The sequence below is a fragment of the Carassius auratus genome, unplaced genomic scaffold, assembly GCF_003368295.1.
Source record: "Carassius auratus strain Wakin unplaced genomic scaffold, ASM336829v1 scaf_tig00214857, whole genome shotgun sequence".
Lineage (NCBI taxonomy): Eukaryota > Metazoa > Chordata > Actinopteri > Cypriniformes > Cyprinidae > Carassius > Carassius auratus.
The window spans coordinates 192,019-217,854 of NW_020527831.1; the positions used below are offsets into that span (position 1 = coordinate 192,019).

The window sequence follows — 25,836 nt, forward strand, 5'->3', positions numbered from 1 at the left end:
CACAGGTTTAAAATTTAAACATGGCTAGAGGAGACACATGGTTTTGTTCATATTTGTTTCAGGTAGTGTTCTGCATCATGCAATACATGTGGCTCTTCACCGGGAACGTCTATTAAATATTAATAGCCGAGCAACAGATGGATTCAGATGTGCTTTGATCACCAACCTTTTTTGCCTCTGAAATTATTCTTCAATGCATGTCTTCCCCGCGTAATGCAAACTGCAGCTTAGCTTGCAGCTTCAATAGATAAGCTACCGTGGCTCTGAGGAACAGACACAAATGCATAGATGTGACACTGTCAATCTGATCGACAGAAGCAGATTACATAAAATGACATATGATGAACCACAAATTGTGTCATGTTACCTAATCCATAACAACTAAAGATGGAAGCAAACGGATATTTCTGTTGCATATAGCATTGTGTGTCATTATACAAAATCGGATCATCAAGCTGAAATCTAAAATGCAAAACTCGGTCTGTTATTTCTATACAGGTCATCCATATGGTCCCACGTTTATCAAAGCAAAATACGCTATTTTCCACATCAGTAGAAACTATGAACAGTTCGATTTATAATGAGTTTGCAAAATAATGGCAAAATGTTGATCTCTGGTGAACTATTCCTTTAAGGCCATGAATGCATAGGCTTGTTCAGCCTTCATTGTCCTGTCAAGCCGTCTTTAATCTAGCCTGGGAACTTGTTTTCTGGAATTCCTACTGTTTGTTCATTTCGTTGTTTGTGACGGGTATTGTTGGGTGCATCTTCAGAGTCACAAACTAAAAGGCAACGGTAGTTTGCAGCACTGCAAAAATGGCATGTTCAAAAAAACGAACAGAACATTTCTTTCCGAGTCAGCTGTTTGCCGAGGACGTCATTTTGCTATTATTTGTGTCCATGGAGACAGAGCTTAGAAGAAGGTCTCTCGGCACAGAGGACATGTGGATTTGTTGCTAGATGTGAACCATTTATACTGTGGAATGAAAAGAAATGGAAACAAGCCGGTCAGTGAGGAACGAGAAGCGTTTGAAATCATTCAAGGTTGCACATTTTGCTGATTCTGAAATATGTGCAGAAATGGAGTAATAAATGGTGACTGATCGAGAACTTTGCTGCGGATGGGAAATGATACAATTTTCTATTTCATTTTTCAAAAGTGCACTGGTGACCTTTTATAGGGTTTTAAACTTATGATTTGAAAGGGATGCAGTCATGCTATCAATAAAAAAACATTAAAACTTAACATCAAAAAGGTCGAAATATCACTTTCTGAATACCATTTGAATATCATGTTTCACACAAATACTTGAGAAGTAAAATGGGTGCAATGTTAACTTTAAATTGCAGATATTATAGATAGTGATGTTCATTTTTTTAAATAACATAAAAGTTCAAAACTACAGTTACTACTCTCGAAAAGCCTTCATTTAAAAATAACTCTGATGGAAGAGCGAAAGATTGTGTATGTGGCACTCACCAGACAGGCAGAGTGGAACTTCTTTTTGCAGGTACAGCAGGCTTTCTTTGGCAGCGAGTAATTGGATCCGTGAATGACAGAGAAGCAGATCATACAGTCCTCCACCCCCTCAAAACGCTTGTCAACATTGTTCTTCCACAGCGACAGACCTTCCAGAATACTGCCATTCTGCCAAACACGAAAAAATCATCCAAACTAGTCTGGCCATTTTTAGTTATTCATATTAAAAAGAAAATCACATTTCACTTTTGCATTTATCTTAAAAGGTTCAGACAGAACATTTCTACTTCCTGTACCTGGTGTGTCAGGTACGTGCTGAGCTGAAGCATCCAATTGCGCCACTGCAGAACAGCCACGCCCACTCTCCACCGTGAGTTTGAGTGTGGGCGTGGCTGTTCAATTTATCCACCGTGCTGAAGACACGTTTCTCTTGGCTGTTCCACCACAGACGCACCATTGCAGGCAAGTACTTCAACGCACCATAGTACACCAAGCAGGCCAGATAGGGAACCTCAAACTGCAGATCATCACTTTCTAGAAAACACACACACACATAATGAAATGATCTCAGATAAGAGAGAAATACATAAATGTAACAAATCATTGGTTAACAGCTGATGGACCAAAGATCTGTTCTGATCTGGTCATGGGTAGCAGGTAATGTAAACTATTATAAAACTATTACATTTTATATTAAAACGATTACATTTTCAGCAATCAAGCTAAAATAAAATAAATATTTTAAAAGAAAAATCTTAAAATTTAGAATAAACACATTTTTAATTATATTATTATAGCTAAACAGAAATGTAAAAAAATGACAAAAGCAAAAAATATTGCTAAAACTTTAAAAATGAAAATAGAAAAATAGAAAGCTAATTCAAAATGTATTAATATGTAACACTAACATAACATCCATCTAAAATATTATTTTAGTAAAATTATGAATAATATTGCATATTGTTGGGTCTATGCAGTTTTGTAATAATGTTAATACATATATTAATATATTTACTTTTTATGCCCGATTTTAACAAGATTTTTATTTTCAATAAATTATTTTTGTAGTGCGTTTAATCTTACGGTGAGAATCAAAGCCCTAAATGATCTGCGACTTACTCTGGGGGGCGAGAGACAACCGATTGATCGGCCGACATTTTTGGAATTTTTAATTAATCGGCATCGACAAATTAGGCCGATCTATAGGCAGACGCATCTGCAGACAGCTAAGCATTGTTGTGAACTGAGGTGCATTTCCAATAGTGTCAAATCTGTGCTCTGTGCCGCTGGCAATGCTACAACACAAATGCTTTGGGCCGTGTCAAATTTAGGGCAGAACACAACTCTAAAAACTATGTTTACACCCTGTTACACCCATTTCATCTTCTTTTCATGCCAATGGGTTGAGGCACGGCATTTTTTGCTCGATATTTGCATAAAGTCGAAGAATGCCCAAACTCTTTAATGCTCTCAACACCTTCTCTGCACCGCTTTCAATCCCATAATGCACCGCGCTAGCGTTTAAGCTCAACTTCCATAGGAATGAATTTGAAACACTCGTTCTGCTGTGCATGCTACATGCCAGTGGAAACGCTCCATGAGGTTGCGTGAGGCGGAGCAGCTCATACTCTGCAGCCGCGGCTTGCTCACACACAGCTTCAGCTAATGATGGCAGGGGAAAACAGTTTCGAAAGCGTAATTACGTTTAACCCTGTACGTTTTACCCACACATGTGAAAGTAGAATTGCAGTTCTCAGACAAAACTTCTGGGCTGATTGTAATGTGCATGTTAACTTTCCTCATGAAATGTGTGTGTGGGTCCAACAATAGCCTTCATGGTGTCTTCGCTCGTGAGCTGCAGGCTGTGTAATTATGAGTAAACTCTTTTATTTTAGTTATCACTTAGATTATGGCCATTTGACTTGTAGCAGTGTCCAGTGTTTCACATACATTGAATTATTTGTGGTGGCTCTTCACAATATCAAAACTGACCACCACAAATAGATTTTCCAAAAGGCTTATAATTCCTTGAATAAACTCAGCACTACACATTTCAAAATTAAAATGCAGCGCGGGGGGTTTTATTTGAATGTATCTTTGAAAAGAACCGACCATCTTCAGAAAAGCTTTGAATTGTCTTTAAGTCTTTCTTGTAATAACTGATAAAGTAGTGTTTGTGAGCACAGCGCCTCTTTGATTACAGCCGTTACCGGGGAAACTGCTATATCTCCCGCTCCAACAGCGCCTCCAGCTGGCAGAGAAAGGATTTGCATTTGCAATTCTGTGGGAAACACTGGTGTCCTTCAGAATTTTTGGGAGAAGGTGCTTTTGGGCCATTTATTATTACTATGACTTAGTAGTAGTGGCTTATCTTGTACCCTGCAGTAAACATTTACTTAAAATATATTTTACGAGATGAAGGGGGGAAAGGAAAAAGAATAAAAAAAAATGGCATAATATATCGGCCACCGGCTAGAGAAAAACCCATATTGGTTGATGTTCCAGAGCATTATACATTTTTTACTTACATGAGATGATGAAGCCTTGAAGAAGGTTAAGAGGAGTTTCCAGGCCAGAAAATATCCCAGGATGAAGCAGTGCTCCATACTGAGGGGCTGCACCACTGCAAACTCACCCACTTGCACGCAACCTAGAATATTCTCCAAGAGCTTTTCTGTGCTCATCAGTGCTCCTGGAGGAAACCTACAGGAAGTGCACACAATAAGTCATCTAGATAACATTGGGTGACCCCACAACAAATAATAATAATAAAAAATAAAAAAACAAATAAAACAAAAATATATTAGATATAAATAACATTTTAAACTGATATTTTGAATAACATCAGAAACAGCTGATAAAAGAATAAAACAGCATACAACAAAGTCATAAAAGCATAACAATAATCAAAAAACGCCAGTCCATTAAAGTATTAAAAATACTGTGTAAGTGAAGTGGCATTAGTTTATTAAATAATAGCTTTAAACAAATATTAAATATTAAACAGATATTTTAAATAATAATATATTTTAAATTAATACTTAAAACAAAAACCATTATATAAGAGTAAACACAATAATTAAATAATGAAAATATAGATAAAAAGTAAATATATATATAAAACTGAATGAAAACAGTGAAAGGACATTCCCAGAAGTCACTGTTACATCATATATGATATATTATTATGAAAATTATATGAATAAAATGTATAAACATGTTTACTGCATTATTTTAGTTTTTTTATATTTTAGACAATACAATAATTAAATAAAATAAAAAAATAAAAACATAACAATAGAGACTTTTAAGGGCCAGTGTGTGTGGAAGAGTGTCTTTGTGTGTCTACCAAGCATGGTTCTTCTCCATCTTCGTCATCAGATTTAGCGCTGGCACTCTCACTGTCACTCTCTGGCAACAAAGACAGGAACACGTCACTCACATTTCTCCTGAGACGATTCCACGTCAGCACTGAAGCTCCTTCAAAGGTTTGTAATGGACAACAGCACAGAGATCTCCGCTAACCCCGTGGAATATAAAACTGTTTCTCTCCCAGAGGCTTGTGCTCTCAATGAAGCATATTTAATTAAACCCAAAGCAGAACGCATTGTGGATTAAACTTCTTCCGTACAGTATGACCTTAAGGCGATGCAAAAACCGGCCGGCCCTTGGAGTATTCATTTCAATTACATTTACAATTATGTTCTAGACAGATACTTTCCTACCAAAGCAACTTACAGGAAAGTCCATTATAGCGTTTCTGCAGACGCTGCAGAACAGGTAGAAAACAAACAATGTCTAGGTGGTAAGACACATTTTCCCCACAAGTCCAATTATAATGTTAAACAAGTTTTCCTGCACCACAAATAGTTGTAATTTAGTTTAGTAAGACCATTTTCTGCCCTTCAGCTGACTCTTTAGTATTAAAAAGTTTGTTTTTTCTACTGTACCAACTACTGTGCTGTACTTATGTTCATTTGCTTATGGTTGCTGATCATGTGAAAGGACATTTAGAGTATACCTACACTATATCTACATTATACAGAACTTTAGGAAAAGTTCTCACATTAAATAAAATTTGCTGAAAATGTTTAGAAATTTCCACATATTTGAAAAAATAAAAAAATAAAACATCTCTTGCTCACCATTGTATTCTCTAGATTGAATGGGTGCCATCAGAAAGAAAGTGCAACCAGCTGATAAAAGCATCATAATAATCCATAAGTAATCCACGTGACTCCAGTCCATCAATTAACATCTTGTGATTTGAACTTAAGTAATTTTTTACTTCAAACCCTTGCTTCTGGCTAAAGTCCTCTATATATAATATTGTTTTTTCAAAGAAAAAGTAATTTTGTCTCAATAAGGAGAGAAATATACACAGATCAAGCAACATTTACGGGCAAAAACTGTCAAAAACAGTTGGAATGAAACGGAACTCTCAGTTGATTTTGATGTGAGAGTACAACATTTTATTTATTTATTTTTTGTTGGAGGAAGCATTATTGTAGATGAAGGACTGCTACTTTGGCCAAAAAATTAAGGATTTATTACAAACACGTAGCTTTTTACTTCATAATTCCTTAATTTATGGACTGGAGGTTCGTGGAATATTATGAAGTTTTTATAAGATGTTTGAACTCCCCTCCTGACGGCACCCATTCACTGCAGAGGATCCATTGGTGAGCAGGTGATGCTAAAATTTCAGCAAATTTTCCTTTTTAGGTAACTATTCCTTCAAAACAGTGAGCTTTCCATTATATGACCTATTTAAATGTCTACTGTGTGGAGTCAGAGTGAAGCAGAAGTTCAAATAAAGCGAGAGAGTCAGTACTTGTGTAGGATGTGGTAGACTGCGAGCTGTAACGGCCGGGCTTTGAAGAGCAGCAGGGGTGAGAGGGTATTCAGCAGGGTCTGGAGGGGCTCTGGCAGACTGCTCCTCTGGTCGGCCACAAACCGAGGAGGGAGTTTATTCTGTGTGAGCAGCTCCACAGGGATGTAGGTAGAGCCTCCCCTACTGCCCTCAATGCCGGCAGGGGGAACAAAGGGTCATCTGGCTCTGTAAAGTCCACTGAGACAAAAGTTTGACATTTAACCACCAGACATCATGTTTCCATTAAACTTGTTTCCAGAAGTATAAATGATACAAGTAGCATAAAATGATTTCTAGGTTAACGCTAGGGATGAGACACAAGGCCTATTATGCAAACATGATTACTAAGTTTGAATGGCTTGTAGATATAGATTTATTTGTTGTTGTTTTGTGTAGTGATGGAGCTTTAATTATGTTTATTTTTTTATATTTTTTATGTGAATTTCTGAAGACTGGATATTCAGCTTCACTATTCCACTAATAAACTAAATTGTAAAATATAATAAGATAGAAAGTAGTTATTTTAAATTGCAATATGTTTCACAATATTATTATTTTTGATCAAATAAATGCAGCCTCGGTGAGCATATGGACGTCTTTCAAAACCATTCCTCCACACCAGCAGGGGGCGATGTGAAAAACTCACTCAGCCTTACGATCGGCTCACAGTTCGACACACAAACAGCTGCACCCATGGATTCCAGAACATGCTGCTGTTCTCACTGGCAGTCTGTGAAAAACACACAATTACATGTCGCGCTGATTAAAAATGACATTCGCTCAGATTGTTGTCTGTATGCAGCACGGTTCTCAGAGTAGGTGTGATTATTTATAAGATCAGCCATATGTGTAAAGCATCTCAGATCTCATTTTACACCTTGTGTTTAAATAAGATCTATTCAAAATGCAGATTTGATTGTGCACTGGGGTGGAAATTTCTGGAAAGGGTGGCTGTGAGCCTGTCTACTGCATACACACAAGTGTGAATGAAGATGGAGAAAGAAATCTCACCTCAAGCCATGCCAGTACTGAGCAGAGCAGGAGATCCCACTGAGTGTTTCCCAAGACTGTAGGAGAATGATCCACCATTCAGCAGCTAGACACTTTTCAGGGGTCACTGCAAATGGACACAAAGTAAAAAAAAAGAAAACAATTATTTAATTAAACAATTATAATAAATTATACTTAATTTAACAATTGAATTAAAATTATATATAATTTTTTTTAATATATTTTTAAGTTAAAGATATAGTAAAAAGGGAATAAAAAAGTTTTGTTGATTTTTATTTTTTTCAGCTTTAAAACATTTTTTTAATTTTAAAAATATGTTTATATATTGTTAGGCATCATTTTAAAAAAAAGTGAAAAAAAAAGTGAAAAGAAGCTTGACAATCTTGAAAAAAAAAATGCTATGATAACTATTTTTTTTATTATTACTTATTAAATTGTATTTTTATTCTTATGATATAGCAGAGAGGAAAATGAGATTTTCTTCTTTTTAATTAATATGTTTGTATATTATTCTATATTACTTGAAGTCTACATTCTTGATACATTTAACATTGTTATTCTAGCTATTATAATCCAGATTTTTTTGTATTACTCACTGAATTTAGATTTTAAATGTTTTATTCCAAAAATATAGTAAAGATTGGATAGGAAAAATATTATGATAATTTTTCAGTTTTTCTGCATTGATGGTATGAATGCATTTTCCAAAAATGCATTCAAAATGTTTATGTACCGTTACATATTATTTCAAGTTGCATGTGTGCATATATGCGTGTTTGTATATATATATATTTTTTTTTTACATTTTATGAATTTTTTGTTTACTATTGGAAAGCTACAATGAAGAGGGCAGATAAAAACCTGCATCACCCACTTGAGCATCACGGCCACAGCTCTGGCATAAATATGACTGCCACTGCTGTCTTCCTCATTACAGAGATACACACAGCCGAGGCAGTCTCACCTGTTGAAGAGGAACCACTGCTCTCTAATGTTCCTCCATTCAGCAATCGTGGCTACGACAGCCAACAAGATCTCATCCTCCACAGCCGTGTCGGCCTGTAGACAGCAGAGCAGCACGGCCAGACAGCCGCGCACACCTACACAACCACAACATTATTCTTTCACATCACTTAAGTGAGTGAGATGGGTGTTGCTCAGCCTATCATGTGCGGTGTGTGTGTGTATATGATTAGAATCCCACTATCGATGCAGTCCTGCTCTCTGTCCTGCCAGTTAAGGAGCTTTCATTACTATTGAATTGATTAATTGATAGGAAGCCATTACTATTGAAAATGCACAGAAATAAATCAATCACATGAATGAGTTGACCTTTTGAAAAGTGTGTCTAACAGAGTAGTTTGGATCAGGCTGTCATTGTGGATCCTTTGCTCTAAAATCTCTGAAACTACATTAAAACAAGAATTGGTGACACTTTATTTTAACTCTATAAAGCCTACTTTATCATTTTTTTTATATGCATCAGTTTTCGACACATATTTCATTGCATTATTTGTTTGTCCTCACGATAAACGCATTAATCGTGCATTGATCATAAAACTAGCATTAAATCATAATAAGATGTATTAGGGAATAAAAAGTGATATTTGTGTGCATTTCATTAAAATAATACACTGTTATAAAGACTGATTCACTTTACACACTATCAGAATACATCCTCCTCTAAAAAAATCCCTAAATTATCCTTTCAGAATGTGTAATGCATGAGCAAAAATTCTTGAAAAATGATTACCTTACAAGATCACTGCTACCAAAAGCTAGATGATTGAGTCTCACAGAGAGGTCTGCCTCCACCTGCTGGTCATCAGGTGAAGCTGCAGTGAAGATGAGTCTGCCCAGTAATGCACTTACAGACAGGTGTGCAGACAGCTGGTTAGTCCGTAAGTGCATGAAGGGGTATTCACCAGTGACTCTGAGACGACCATACAGTAGAGGGTGTTTCACCCACTGCAGAGATGCACAAAGATTATTCATTAAAATGACATATTTTCACCATTTTAAAGGGACAGTTCACCCAAAAATGAAAATTCTGTCATTTACGGTTTTAATCAAGTTTACAAAAAATTAATAATTTTTCCTTCAGGAGCATCAGTGAGAGTTTATACATTCTGTAAAAGTTATGAGCCCCTCAGATGTCCTCAGTGTGAAAAGATGGATTTAAAAATCATTCAGTCATTGTCGGAAAGGGTTCAAATACACAATCTTGCTGGAAAACCAAAGAATTTGTGGGATCTAAAGTAGTTTTCTGAAGAACAGCAGGCCTTTTAACTGTTCAGGACAAACAAAAGGACTTGTGAAAAACTATCAGGAAACGAGAAAAAAAAAAACAGCGGTGGATCATTCAGGTAACAGCACAGTATTAAGAATCAAGTGTATGTAAACTGATGTTGAACGGCCATTTTTATAAATTCAACTATTATTTTCTCTTATAATATAAATGCTATTATTCTCTTACTATTTGTACACGTCTTTTTTGTGAAATATCTTATTCAGGTTAGTACTAAATAAAAAATAACATGCATTTTGTGTGATACCTTTGTGTAAAATAGTTAACATTTTGCAGATTCTGCAAGGTGTATTTAAACTTTTGACTTCAACTATATTACTCACCCTCATGTTATTCCAAACACATAAGACCTCCTCCGTTCATCTTCAAAACACAATTTAAGATATTTTTGATAAAACCTGAGTTTTCGGACCCTCCATAGACAGCAATGGAACTACCATGTTCAAGGCCCAGAAAGGTAGCAATGACATCGATAAAATAGTCCACGTGACTTCAGTGGTTCAACCAGAATTTTATGAAGCTGTGAAAATACTTTTTCTTGCATGCACCAGGACATTAATAACAGAGGAGACTGAGACGAGTTCCCAAACAATTCTTCCAGTTCCAGCCATCCAAATAAAAAAGTAACAGTATTCAGATAAAACACATTTATCTAAAGACCAATAGATGCACTCTTTTGAGACCTTTTGACAATCTGTGGTATGGTGAGCGGCTGACTTTTAACCCAGAGTCCAATGTTGTGGAGGAGGGTGCCCTTTGTGACCCCTGCACCCAGGTGAGTGATCAATGACTGAATGCCAGCAGTGTAGGTTTGCTGAAGCTTCAGAAGAAGAGCATCTGCCGGGGAAATGCATTTAAAAGCAATACACACAGTTGAGGAGACATTCTTGGTTGTGTAATACTGAAATCAATTGAGAAACACATTCTTCATAGACAAATGTTTGAACTTCTTGATGGTTTGGAGAACTGTACCTGAGAGGTGAGTGAAGATTTGGTCCTGTGCACAAAGCTGGAAAACAGTCAGTCATCGCAGACGCCAGCAGCAGGGAGCCCTTAACCGAAGAAAAGAAGGTGGCAGCCATATCAGAGATGAAAGTGACCAGCGTCTGACATGCCCTTTGCTTCTGACAGGGTGGCGTGAAGCTTGTCAATGATCTGCTTGACATAGGCCTTGCCAATGAGAGGCTCTGCAGAGAGAAGAAAGGGACAAACAGCATTATTTCATGTAAGCTATACATTCAATAAGACATTTGCAACACATAATAATACTCAGATAGATGAATTTTGGTATTTTATTCCTTAAAATTTGTGATTCAAGAGCTTGTTTTATAAAAGTAAATAGGTCAGGTTTGGTAGTTTTTGAGTAGTGATGACATGCATAATTACCATGAAAGTCATATTTAACTCATATTTCTTCAATACAAAGAATGAGACTTAACTGAAACTAAATTAAAACAGATACCTTTTCATTAAGCTGGAGAGTCAGACTCCAATTCAAATCCCTCTGTTTTAAAAAGACAAATAACTGATTATTGATATTACATGTTTGTAAATGAGAGAGAACGTCTTTTTATAGACAGATGTGAAGAAAAAAACCGTTGGAAAATGTAACATTTCATTCAAAACATACAAAAGGTTTGGGTTTGGTAAGATTTTTCTTGTTTTCGAAGGAAACTGATGGAAAATGTTTTAACTTATATTTATATTAATTTAATTATATTTATACTTCAAAATATATTTTGAATAGTAAAGATATTTATGATGTTACAAGAAGTTTTTTGGTCACTTTTGGTTAATACAACACTTCCTTGGTGAATAAAAGTATTAATTCCTTAAAAATAAAAAAAACAAATATCTTACTGTCACCCAAACATGACCGCAAGGCTAAAAATAAAAATGGCAAAGCAAGTAAAAATCCAACAAGTTAAACAGAATAAAAATTTTACTGAGAGCCCTTTCTATAAATATTATTACATTATTATATTATATCATATCATATAATATCATATCATATCAAGACTTTTGTGAAAACGTTAGAAAAACATATCACAATTATTTAGACTGGTGTCTGTTTTTATGCTGATGTTGTCACTTTGTGTCATGCCTAACGATAAAAGACTTTTAAACATGGTAAATACACTGAAATACATCATCTCGTGGGTTATTGCTTTAATATATCCCCATATCATCCCAATCCCCCTAAACATGTGGGTCTCTTACACTGATGTGGTTGAGGATCATCGTCTTGTCATCACTGGAGCTGCAGCACTGCAGGGAACTGAAAACCATGTCCACCAGGAAGTCAGTGTCCTTTCTGTCGTTTTGTTTTAACCATACAGTCACTCTTTGTAGGAGAAAGTGGACAGCTGCGTTCTCAGCGAGCGGTCAGAGCTCCGACCCCATTTCAGGCTTCATTTCCTCCGGCCTCAGCAGCACCTGGAACACCTGAGGACTTGGGAACGCCCCGAGCAGCTGAGACAGAAAGCGTAGGTGCCTTTCCGACTCACGTTCGCTCATGTACACCATGTTGAGCCTCGCCAGCTGGCACACTAAATCCAGCAGGTGTGTATTTCTCAAGGGACAGCGCTGCTCGTCCACCGCTGGAGTTTCCCTGGGAGGTTCCTCTCCTTGGCCTCTTTCTTCCTTGTCCGTGAAGCAAATTTTCTTCATCTTAGTCTGTTTACTGGCACTGTTCGGGTTATGTATAATCTGCAGGAGTGATGGAATGCCCTCCAGGGCGGTTTGCTTGGCTTCTTCATAGTCTACGGAAGTTGTACACAAGCGACCCAGACTCTCCCAGAAGTCTGAGAGCAGTCTTTGAAAGGTGGGAGTCTTTTTCCCAGCCACCTGCTTTTCCCAGGAGAGCAGCATATCTGAGACCTGAGGGAACAGAGGACCCGTCTGCAGCGATGGGTTTCCCAGAGCCCTGTCAGTCAACAGCAGGAGCTGTGAAGAGAGAGTTCAGTACAGGAGATATTAGAGGGAGGCCTTTTCATTGTGATCCACGGACCTGTTCTGAGATCAGCATGTTCTGGATGTTTCTCTGCTCCTGCTTGTCTCTAGCATTCTGTAGGATGATAAACCGAAGGCACTCCAATGTGGCGAAAATAATGGCTGCACTCTGTGAGGGACTGGACGTGGCACGATCACTCGACATCCTGGACCAAACAGACCAGAATAAAGGAAAACCAATTAAAAAGTGCATATAAACTACCAGTCAAAATTCTGAAATAATTGATTTTTTAAAATGTTTTAAAATGATTTTTTTTATTGTATTATTCCCCCCCCCCCCACATATAATTATAATTATAGAGAAACTTTATAAGTGGACTTATTATACTAGGGAAAAACACAATTTATTTCCCTCATATGTGACCCTGCAGCACAAAAGCAGTCATAAGTAGCAAAAGAATATTTGTAGCAATAGCCAAAAATACATTGTATGCGTCAAAATTATAGATTTTTCTTTTATGCCAAAAATCATTAGTATATTAAGTAAAGATCATGTTCCATGGAGATATTTTGTAAATTTCCTACCGCAAATATATAAAAACTAATTTTTTAGTGGTAACATGCATTGCGGATTTATTTATTTTTTTTGGCACCCTCAGATTTTCAAATAGCTGTATCTCAGCCCAATATTGCCCTATCCTAACAAACCATACATCAATGGAAAGCTTATTCAGATTACAGATGATGTATAAAATGTCAGTTTAAAAAAAATGACACTTTTGACTGGTTTTGTGGTCCACAGCCACATGTAAAGATCTTATTATTTTTGAGGCAAAAAAATAATATGAAATTAGTTGAAGTATATAGAAGAAGTAATGTAGCAAATTTAAAAAGGTGATTCTGCTGCAGGTACTTGACTATAGGATGAATGACTATATGACATTCCTTACCCCTGTATGACTGATGAGAGGAATGTCCTGGAGAAGTGCAGGTTGGGCTGTGTGACCTCTGCTGGCAGTTTGCTTATAAACAGGAGCAGGTTTGGATGCAGAGATGTTGCAAGACCTCGACCTCCTTCTTTAAGAAGCCCCCAGAGCTTCTGCATCACACCTTTCCTAGCACTGACATGTGTCCAGCAGTTCTGCACAGAGATCACATCATGGAAGTGATTCTAAATCACCGCTGACAACACAGCTCTAAGATGCAATGACATTTGTATTAGACTGCATCAGAAGCTTTCTTCTTATAATGAATACAGGTTATGGCAGAGCTGGAAAATATGGGTTCTTTGTTGTTTATTATTTAAAATAAATATTAATAAAAAAATATTTACACAGCTATTTAAAAGTTTGGGGTTAAAAAGATTTGTTAATAAATATATATATATATATATATATATATATATATATATATATATATATATATGTATAAATTAGGGCTGTGCAAAAAATCAATTGCGATTCTCATGCACATCTCATCATTAAAGAGGCTCCTGTAATTAGAAGTATATCTCCAGCACGTGCGTTCAGTTCAGGGTTGCCAGGTTTTCACAACAAATCCTGCCCAGTTGCTTCTCAAAACTAGTCCAAAACTAGAACAATCGCGTTCCAGAAGGTTCCCCGATAAAAAAATTGGTTCCCGGGATTAAAATATACGTTTTTTAGCAGGGTTGCCTTGGTAATATTAGCATTTTAGGGGCTTAATATCACGTTATTTGTATTGGGGTCGCTTTGACCCACGGACATGAAAAACAACCACAGACTTGGCAACATCGCAGGCGAGTCTTTGTCGATTTTGAAAACGATTTTGTGTTAGTTGTCAGTAGTTTTTGCTGCTCAAAAAAAATAAAACCTTACTGACCCCAAACTATTAAACAGTAATGTATTTTAATGTATTATATCGGTGTACAAAATAATCAGTCTCACATCAACAGAGGACAGAATATGGAGAACCGCATCCCACAGAGGAGGCAGCACAGCAGAACATGCTCGGGCCGCTTCTGCCTGGATCAGTTGGGGTGTGTGCACACACATGGTGGCAATCAGCTCAAAGAATGCTCCTCAAATCTAGAAAATAAAACAGAACTGATACTAAAACACCTGATGTGGATCTTCAAGTAAACAGGTAACAATCAGTACAAAACACACTGTGAATAATCTAATAACACTGCAGATTACAGTGACCTCTTACACCAAACCCTAGTCATTTTTCTGTTCTCAATAAAAGCAAAACATACCAACATCTCTATTTTAATATATTTCCATTTTTAATAACAATTCACAGTATATTTAATGTTTAATATGAAGCTAGTTTGGAGAGGATTTTGAGCCAATGAGATTTAGATGTGGGTGTAATGTGAAAAGTTGCCTGTCATGGTCACGTCTGGTTAGGATACTGTTTAGGCTCACCTGTGGGGTCTTGTGTTTGCTGTACTTCCAGAATGAGTTGGGTAAGTCGCTCCTTTAGCAGCTCTCTGTCCTGCTTGGGTAAAATGCTCAGCAATCTCTTCAGAGCCAGCAAAGAGCTGGTCAACAGATGCATGAACTTAGCCTCTCACTCCTCATCTGGCACAATCCTGCACAAAAATAAAATAAAATAAAAATATCTTCTACACATAAACTACTACTACTATTATTAATCAGGCACACACTGCATATATAATCAAATATAAAACATGACCAAGTTCATCAAAATCAAAGTCACCATCTGGTCATTTTTGGAAATATCATACACTTAATGCTGGTCACTGAGAGTGTCAGCTGTTTCTTTCATCAAATTGTCTTGGAGAACTTGAAAATCAAAGATAATTTTTACCTGAGCAATTACAAGATTCATCAAAAAATCTGCAGTGTGTCATTTTTTTCTCACTTTGAGCTTAAGATACGCTTTATCTTACATCCAGGACTTCATCTTTACAGAAGCTGATTGCCTCTGAATGTTTATTCAGGGGAAATGCGGCCTGGAAAGCTGTGCTGGCAGCCGAGGCAGCAGGAGAGTACAGTATGTGTCATACTGAGAGATGAGCCAGTGACCCATGATGCTCTTCGGGTAGGGGGCCAGACTCCTCTTCACTTTTAAAACCAGCTGCTCAAAGCCCTGCTGTGTGGCCTCTCACACACGGCGATCGTGGTCCTGATGAAAATATATTCAACCACAAAAAAAAATAAACTGAACATTCAAATTCAACTAAATTAAACATTTACATCTTCCTGCTGCCTCTATATGAAGTGGGATCCAAATATCGGAGACCACTAGAGAAAACTTCTCTGTTTCTTATTTATCCAAACTCTTTTATTGAAAATGACAATATTACAATTTGAATAAAAAGTTAAACTGAAAAATTTATATTTACACAGACACTTAATAATATTATATACAAGATACAATTATAATTAAAGCTGCAAGCAGCCTTTCTGGGGCCAAGCCCTTATTGCTCTTTGGCTTTTAAGGGTTTTTCAAGCAACTTTTTCAGCACTTTTTACAGAACAGATAGATTCAGAATTACAGATAAGGTGAAATCAGAAGGTCTGATGAGAACGAACGCAGAATGAAGTTACAAAAACACACTTATTTTTGATCCCATATTAAGAAACTTTAGTACAGCTCTTACCCATGTAATAAAGGAATTGAAATGACAACTTTATACCCAATTTTAAACTTTTCCCATACAGGTTTCGAACCCACAACCTCACAGGTTCAGTACCAACGCCTTAGCTAAGTGTGCCACATTAGTTGACACACAACTTACACGGCACAGAAGAGAAGTTAAGGTGTGAGAATGATTTCTCTCACAAGCCCGAAGTAGCATTTTAGCCAGATTAGCATGCTACGCTAAAAAATGCTAACATTGTCAAAGTTAACCAGATTGCTCAAGAAACCCATTAGAGTGAATAGAAAAGTGTTAGCATTTTAGCTAATTAGCATGCTAAGCTAATTAGCATAAATCAACAAGCACAGGCACGGTCAACTTTGGAGCCGCATATCTCTGGAACGGGAGTGAATATCAAAAATCTGTTGAGTCATTTCTGTCAGGCCCGGTCTGAAGTTCATCTGATAAAATTTTTAACAAAATTGAACAAGATTTCAGGGAGGAGTAGCGAAAAAACTGTATTTCATTCCATTCAATATGGCGGACAGACGCCATGTTGGAAAATGACAATTGAGACATCCTCAGAATCGGCATAACCAAAGGAATAAAATGACATAAAAATAACAAAAATCGATCAACATTTACAGTAGTTATAAGGGGTTTTGCAAGAATCGTTATATCTCTTGAACACTAGGTGGCGCTGTCTTCCAACTTCCGGGGTACTTCCGGCACATGGTGTTGATGATGCCTATCGATTTTTGTGAAGATTTGTACAGTAGTTCAAAAGTTAGAGCAATTTTTGACAAATTTCAAAATGGCGGACGGGTGGTCCAGGTGGTCTTGACAAAATTGACATCCACAGATTCGAAATGATCTACAGAAACCATAGACATCAAGATCATAATTTTCTGATGAATTGTTCAGAAGTTATAAGCTAAAAAGTGCATTTTTGGTATCTCAACACCCATAGGTGGCGCTGTTCCCAAATTTAGCATGGACCCCCAGATCATGGTGTAGATGAAGTGTACCAAGATTGGTATCGATTGATCAAAGTTTGGCCGAGATACAGCATCTCTACCGATTTGAGGTCAACCTCTGTAAGTTCACAGCATCATAACTTTTTTTTTCACTAGTGTTCAAAAAATTCTGTTCAGTCTATTCTGTGCGGCTCAGTCCAAAGATTATCTGTGCCAAATTTCAGAAGAATTGGACCAATTTTGAAGGAGGAGTAGTGTTTAGACTGATTACTGTACTTTTCAAAATGGCTGCTACTGTAATGGGCGGAGTCTTAATGTAAGATATGGAATGGAATCTACATGAAGAGTCAAAACAGATGTACTAAGTTTTATTTTCATAGAATTAGTGGTTCAAGAGTTATTAACGTTTGAATGTTGAAATTTTGAGCTGGTGGTGGCGCTATAGAGTTTGCCCTAGAGACCCCAAAGTTGGTCAGGTCACTTATAATGACCAGTTCTACAAGTGTGCCAAATTTCATCATTTTCCCTTTTTCCCTTCATAGGGCTACCATAGACTCCCATTGGACGAGAAGAAGAAGAAGAAGAAGAATAATAATAATAATAATAATAATAATAAAACGTACAGATACAATAGGGGCTACAGCCCTTTGGGCTTGGCCCCTAAATATATCAAGAAATAATATACAATTATCATTCTTCCCTTACCATTGATATTCGGCAGTATATCTGAGGCCAATATGGGAGGACACCATTTACAACATCAGACTGTCGCTCTTGACACATTGCTCCAAACTCTTTTATTTTAGGAGTTTAGGAGTCATTCAATTACGGAGTCAGTTAAATGAAATATTTTATTGAAATGTATATGTTTTATATACATATGTCACAGGACTGGATTTTTCGGGTTATTTTCTGATATTTGCAGTTCAAATAAATGCTTTTTCAATATACCTTTTATAGCCATTATATTTTATTAATTCTATCTATAACATGCAGTGTTGTGTTAGATGTTAATAAATATTTATAATATATTAAGTGATGGATTTGAAATGTGCCTGTAAGTAACAAAAGTAAAAAAAACAGTCCCAGTAAAAAACACAGTACATGAAAATACTCAACAATGTTCTTTTATTTAACAGTTTTAATCAACAACTACATACATCTAAGAATCACTTAAACTAAAAAACTAAAAAGCAAAACATTTCTATTACTTGAAATAACATCTTAAACTCAAATAACAACTTAAAAGAGAAACTCCATGTACCTCTACAACTGATACAGTCTTCAACCCTTAAGAAAATGTGTGTGGAGATCAAGAATGAACGTGATGGTGCTTAGTGATCCACATTTTAACAATTCTACTCATCCATTTTCAAACATTAGCCCACTAGGTAACACTGAACTCCAATCAATAACAATAAATTACACCTTCAATTTAGTGACCGCATCTCTCTTAGTCTGCATCAACCTGATTGTCTATCTGCTCGGCCCCCTGTACTGCAGATACATATCCTGGATCACTGGAGGAAGAGACACCAACTCCTACGAACCCGGGTATGACGCCACTTTCCCTGGACAACAGATCAGCAGCTCTGCCACTGCTGGATGCCTGAAAGACAGAAAACACAGGGCTGTCATTATACATTCATCAACATTCCCTATCTAGATGATTATAGTATATTAGTATAGTCAGGTTACATCATATACGCAGGGCTCTCAAGTCTCACGCATTGGGCGTGAGACTCACGCATTTCAACCCGTTCACACGCTCACACGCCACACCTTGTATTTCTCACGCAGAGACATTACGAGGACAACGCCCACCAAGTTGCGGCGCTATTTTTTTAAACAGTGAAACAGGTAACGTAGAGGAATCAAGTGAGTTCCCCGAAGGCCCTGACACGCACCTGCTAATCGAATAAAAAAAATATAGCTACCGATCAGCCAATCAGAAAATAGCATTGCTGTATCCGGGTAAGATTTTTACAGGCTCGTGTGCAACACAGATCCAGACGCTCGCTGAAGTAGGTAACGTTACGGTTACAGACTTGTCAAGACAATGACACAGATTTTCACTATATGTTTTTTTTTTTATCAATATATTAATTTAACATTTTTTAAAAACAGTCTAAGATATGTTTTGGTCTGATGGTTATTATGACCCCGACACGCACGCAATTTTGGCCATTATACGTGGTCGGCCGTAGCTTTTGTGCCTATTATTAGCCCACTATTATTTTTTTATTGCCAAAGTTACACGTTGAAGAGGATGCGGGGCTACTCTGACAGTTTTATATAAGAGACTTCTATAATAGGCCTATCCATAATACTTGTATGGCAGTATCCATAATAGTTAAAAAAAAAAAAAAATTTCTTTCCTTTTATTTTTACTGCACCTCATCCTGGTCCCCATTTTCAAAACGTTTTGCCTAGGCTATTTCATTATATTTTATCCAATGTATAATATTGATTATTGCATTCGTCTATTTCAAAGATGTCAGGGAAGAGGCAAAGGAGCAATCTTTCATGCTTTGTTCTAAAAGATCTGGGCCCGTATTCATAAAGAATCTTAATGCAAAAAGTAGTTCCTAGTGACAAAATTCTAAGAAAATTCTTAGAAATGTGGGCGTTTACTTTTAAAATTAAAGAAAAAAATCCTAGTAAAGAAAAAAGTAATTCAGAAAGCATCTTATCCCTTAAAAGAGGTCTTAAGGTAAAATTTGTTATGAGCACAGACGAGGACTTTTAAGAGGCTTAAGAGTTTCTTTAGCAGAGGAGAAAATGGCAGAAAGATGAAGAGGCAGAAGAAATGTGTTGCAGACAATGGATGACAATGAGTTAATAAGACGGTATAGATTATATAATAATTTAATATAATATAATTTAATATATAAATTAAAGTAATCACTACATTACAATATTTGGCAACTGGGAACATGCAACAATGCAATAGTGATGATTTGAGTCTGTCACAACCTTCTGTAAGCAGAGTGATCACACAAACAATTACAGCACTTTCAGAACATCTTATTGTGTTCGCAGTTCATTTCGTTTCCACTGGACATTCCCACCTTACAGGCTCAAAAAACTGCATTTATGAATATAGCAGGCTTAGGTGCGCACAAGCAGGGGGAATGAACCGTTAATAGTTTGTCCCATGTCTGCTTCTTGTCCCTTGCTGTGTCTGAATTTTCCTTTAAGAATGGCCTTGTGTTCATCCATTAACTGGGCTAACAGTAAACACTGTTCCTCTGTCCAGTTTGGCTTTCTCGCTCTTCTTGGCTTTGATTCCATGTTTGATACATTAAAACCAACACTCAAACCGCCACTTAAATAGGACAGCAATCACTGTAACTGGAAAGAGTGGAACAATTTTTATCATTCTAAGCCAATCAAATACCTTATAGGAAATTAAAAGCATGGTAAATAAAAAAATAGAATTCATATACACACATATAATGTGTGTGTGTGTGTGTGTGTGTGTGTGTGTGTGTGTGTGAGAGAGAGAGAGAGAGAGAGAGAGAGAGAACGGTCAAATAGGAAAAATTACGCATGTAAATTTAAAGTGAGGATTAGAATAGACCCTATACTTAAAATCACTCTTTTTTTTCCTTCTTGGACAACCAGCCAATCAGAGTCTTCAAAAGATTGTGTCATACATAGCAACCGGTTCAACCCCGCCTCCTCACTAAGATAAACGTTTTTGTCTTTTCCTTACTCAGAGTTGCTCTCAGATCGGTCCCGAATCGCTTTTAAGCTAAGACTCCTACGTAAAAGTTTTTAAGCTAAATTAAGAGTTTTCTGAGAGGATTCTTAAAATCTTTATGAATGCGGGCCCAGCTCCCTAAAAAGGTGGCTAGGTCAGAGGAGGAGGCTGTGGAGAATACAGTAGGGGAGGGAGTTAGGGTGCCAGTAGAGGATGGGTGCATGGAAGAGACTGTGGAGGACCATAGAGGAAACAGTGGAGAACCCACTGGAAACAGGGAAAAAGAGAGGGTTATGTAGAGCAGCCACCTGTAGGTGTTCCTTTAAGAAGGAGTGGTCAACCACCTTCAATACCACGACTTAGGTGCCCTTGAGCAAGGCATTGAACCCCCAACTGCTCCCCGGGCGCCGCAGCATAAATGGCTGCCCACTGCTCCGGGTGTGTGCTCACAGTGTGTGTGTGTGTTCACTGCTCTGTGTGTGTGCATTTCGGATGGGTTAAATGCAGAGCACAAATTCTGAGTATGGGTCACCATACTTGGCTGAATGTCACTTCACTTTATCACTTTATCACTTTATCACCATTCATCACAATGGGAACCACCAGCTCTTTTTACTGGTGCTTAGACAAGATAACTCCTGTGTCAATCAAGGTGTGAGGGACATAAGCAGGGAGGCTTTCTAAAATAGCTGCATTAGTGTTAGTGCTTGCTCATTCAAATACCTATGCTGAGAGGGTTTTCTCCATGGTGGGATTAAACAAGACCTAAACCAGGAACAGTTTAGCACTTGATGGAACTGTGAAAAATGGCTGGCCTGGAACCACAGTGATTCAAATGGGAGCCACCAACCCCTGGCCTCAAAACCAGCTACCAACACCTACTATAAACAGCACTGACCATTTTTTCTCTCTCTCTCTCTCACACACACACACAAATAAATGCTGAATTAAATAAATATTATTTTATTTGTAAGAATATGTGTCATTTATGAGATCAGACCCCCGTCCCCATCAAACCCCTGCCGCCATCGCGACCGCGGGCAAAATCTCACTCTGAACTCAGTTCAAAACTTGAGAGCCCTGTATACGGTTGCTCAACTAATGCCCTTTCTGTCTTTTTACACTACAAACACGTGACGACAGAACCCTAAGAACACAGATTTACATAACAGACACGATAAGTGAAGATACAATGATTGACAGGAAGCACATAATACTAATTTGTTGTAGTGAGCTATCCATGTGAACTGTTGCAGAGCTAGCTACACTGACTTTTGATATTATTTTACAGTTTTGGATGGTAGCTAGAAAATGTTCATAATCGAATAACTTTTATTCGTCTTACCCGAACATTTCCTTTCCTTCTGTTTATTTTTGCCACCCATTCTTGTGCCGACTGAGCCTTTGCATCTTTTCAGACTTGAGTCACACTAGGCGCGCAGTTATGATGTCAGGCACGCGCAGTTCGCGAGCGTCCAAAATACATCACGTAGTATTGCACTCCTGGAGTGTGCTGTGTTAGATAACGTCAGGTATTTCTGTTTTTACTTTGTGGACATTTTTGTATTCTGTATAGATATGGAATTATTGTTTGTTTTTATTTATAATATCTTACTGACAGGTATTTGATACTTTCGTGCCTCACGTGCTGGTAGTGTATACTTCAGTTCAATGTGTTTCTCGTTTGAAGAGAAGGATGAGCGTGGACGCGGAGCGCGTGTTGATCCAGCCCCAGGATGAGAGCGGTGAGGTGCTCGGATCCCCCTTCAATGTGCTGCTGGACATCAGTCCGGATAAACTGCAGCTGGTCTGCAGTATGTTTTATATTTGTAAATGTGAATGTGTTCATTTGGTTATTTTAGCATTTTATAATAAAGTAATAAAATAACATAACAATTAATCAGCAATTTTCACTCCATCACAGGAACCCAGAGTGTCGGTATTTGGATAGCACCAGTAAAGACTGTTCGATTCGGATCTGGGATATGGTTTTGGGCCGCTTTGATAAGATCCTGACCGTACACACACAGTCTGTGACGTGTAAAATGGCGAGGTGATGGTCTGCTGTACACGTCATCTGAGGACAGAACCATTAAAGTCTGGAGAGCCAAAGATGTAAGATGAGACAGATTAAATAGAACTTGAAACTGTATTTAAGAGGCTGTTTGATTGAATGATGGTGTGAACATCTGTTCTGGTCTGTGCTGTAGGGGGTTCAGTGTCGGACACTGCAAGGTCATGCTCACTGGGTCAACACGCTGGCCTTCAGCACCGATTACATTCTGCGCACAAGAGCCTTTGAACTAGCTACTGCAACCATAAATCCTCAGGATCTCTCTGGATTATGTATGTTTCAACACCTGCAGTTGATTCATTATTATACACTACACTACTGTTAATGTTTCTGCTTTCCACAGTGGAAGAGGTCAAGGAAAAGGCTTTGAAGCGCTACAACAGTGTCAGAGTGGGACCAGTCTATATACAGCACTGACCCGTAAGAGAAAGAATTCATGTGTAAACCTGAACATCTGGTCTTTTCAAGGGTGAAGGTCTTGAGAGGCTGGTGTCAGGATCCGATGATTTCACAATGTTCTTATGGAACCCAGCAGAGGAGAAGAAGCCAGTGGCCAGTCTGACGGGTCACCAAGCGCTGGTCAATGAGGTGCTGTTCTCACCAGACACACGGTTGATTGCCAGCACTTCCTTCGATAAGTCTATAAAGATCTGGGATGGAAAGACGGGGAAGTAAGCAGGATGGTCACAGATCCTTGGTTGATTTGGTTGCTGTTGTTTTTCAGAATAGCATACTACCATATTTCTGTAAAATATTTGCATTACTACGTTAGTCAACGTTTGAAGTGGATAAAAAAAAGTTCATCAAAGATGTTTTGGTTTTAGGACAACTTTGATGAAAGGTTTCGATCCATTTCAGATGTTCACTACTGTATATTTCAATATTAATATTAGTATATAATATGTAAAGTGTCTGTAAAGTATGCATATATTCTATATGAATACACAGATTCTACATTAATTTTACATTATTGTTAAATGGATTCATTTTAGTGACACAAACCCTTAGTGTACTTCCAGTAGTGTACACTAGATGGCACTCAGATCACATCAGCGCTGGTCTATTTTGCTCGTCTGTGCATGGCAACAACCAAGAGTTTCTTGAAATACAACATTAATATGTTTTCTCTAACTTCGTGAAAGTGTTTTTAAATGACTGTATAATCCTCTTTTTGTTGTTTTTCCAGGTACCTGACCTCACTTCGTGGTCATGTGGTCCGCAGACAGCCGTCTGTTGGTCAGTGGCAGCAGTGACAGCACCCTATATAATATTTTAGTAATATATATATTTTTATTTGAGATGTAATTTTATGTGCTTTTATCATTTTGTCAAATTTCTATAAAGCTGTATTTTTTTATGTAGTTTGGATTATTGTAGTACTTCAACTTAAAAGTGTTTACTACAGATTGTTGCCAAGCAATTTATTTATTTTTTAATCTAAAATTAAGATTTTATTTCATATAAGCCTTATTTACATTTCATTTAAAAAATATATTTTTATTTAGATTTTATTTTTTTGATTTAGGAAATTTAGTACTTCAACTTTTCATTTAGCTGCCTAGGCAAGATTTCTAATTGGCTTTAATTTCAGTTTCAGTATTTTTTTAAGTTTAAATGGTTTCTCTAATGGGCTTTTTTTATATATAACTTATTTATTTATTTAATTATATTTTAATATAAAATATTTTCTTAAACATTTATTTTTATTTGTCATGGTAATGCATTAATTAATTAATTTGATTAATTTCTAAAAGAATAATAATAATTTTTGTCACATTTTTTTTAATTTTTGTGAACAATGACAACACTGACCTACATGTATTTTTAAAATTAATCATTCATTTGTATTTTTCATATTAGGATTATCATGGATATTTAGAAACCAAAAATGTAAGGGAATTTAAAAATTGTGACTTACACCAAACTGGGGGCAAATAAAAAAAATGTATATATGTGTATATAAATATATATAAAATAAGCCACAATTTGCATATTTCATATTGGTTAACCATATAACTTGCCACATTTAGAGATTGCTTTTGACAGGTCACTACATGACCACATAGCAAAATACTAAAAACACCACTAATCTAGCTTTCTTCCATTGCTCAGGTTTTTGCAGTTGACTGGAGTCCCGACAGTCAGAAAGTGGCCAGTGGTGGAAAAGACAAGTGTTTAAGGATGTAAGTGACTCTACACCGATTATTTATTTCCACACACACACAATGCGGTGTGCCACACCACCTGCTAGGAACACCTGGCATGTCTTCTCTTCTGTTCCCCTTTAGATGGAGGAAGTAACCCAGAGAAACCAGCGACCCCTAGCTCTGCACGCAACAGCCAATCATGCGTCTCAAAGCATCACTCCACAGCTTGGTGGACAGCAGTGTCGGAGCATTAAGCCCTAGCCTATTTGTCCAATGAAACCGCTTCGAGAGAGTATCACAATAGCTGACATATAATGCTCTCTGATGTTGTTGGGCCAGATAGAAGGAAGATAAACCGCTGCCTTTTTTGCCCCACTCAAATAAGCAATTGCCCTGTGGAAGTGCAGGCGAACTGACCCAATCTAATCTGTGTAATCTTTGTAATTAACTTAATCCCGAATGCTGTGATACAGGCGGCATTAACTGGGTCTGTTCCAGCGCCAAGAGATAACCGGCATCGTCACAGTGGGCCGTACTACGTCAGCAGAGACGTTTTCTCATTTAACAAGCAGTAAAAGGATTTTTATGGGACCTGTGTCGTGTGGCTTCCTTATCTTGAATGAACAACTGTAGAGCATCAAAAGCAGTGTGATGTTATCACACAGCACATGTATGACGTGAAGAGTCTTAAGATGGAATTCAAAGAGTTTGGATCCACT

The 25,836-nt window shown here is 37.3% G+C and overlaps 2 pseudogenes; one reads left to right on the forward strand and one right to left on the reverse strand.

Moving 5' to 3' along the window:
* Positions 1–289: 289 nt before the first annotated feature.
* On the reverse strand, positions 290–22,281 carry LOC113093079 (E3 ubiquitin-protein ligase listerin-like; annotated as a pseudogene).
* Positions 22,246–25,734, forward strand: LOC113093057 (notchless protein homolog 1-like; annotated as a pseudogene).
* The last annotated feature ends 102 nt before the right edge of the window (positions 25,735–25,836 follow it).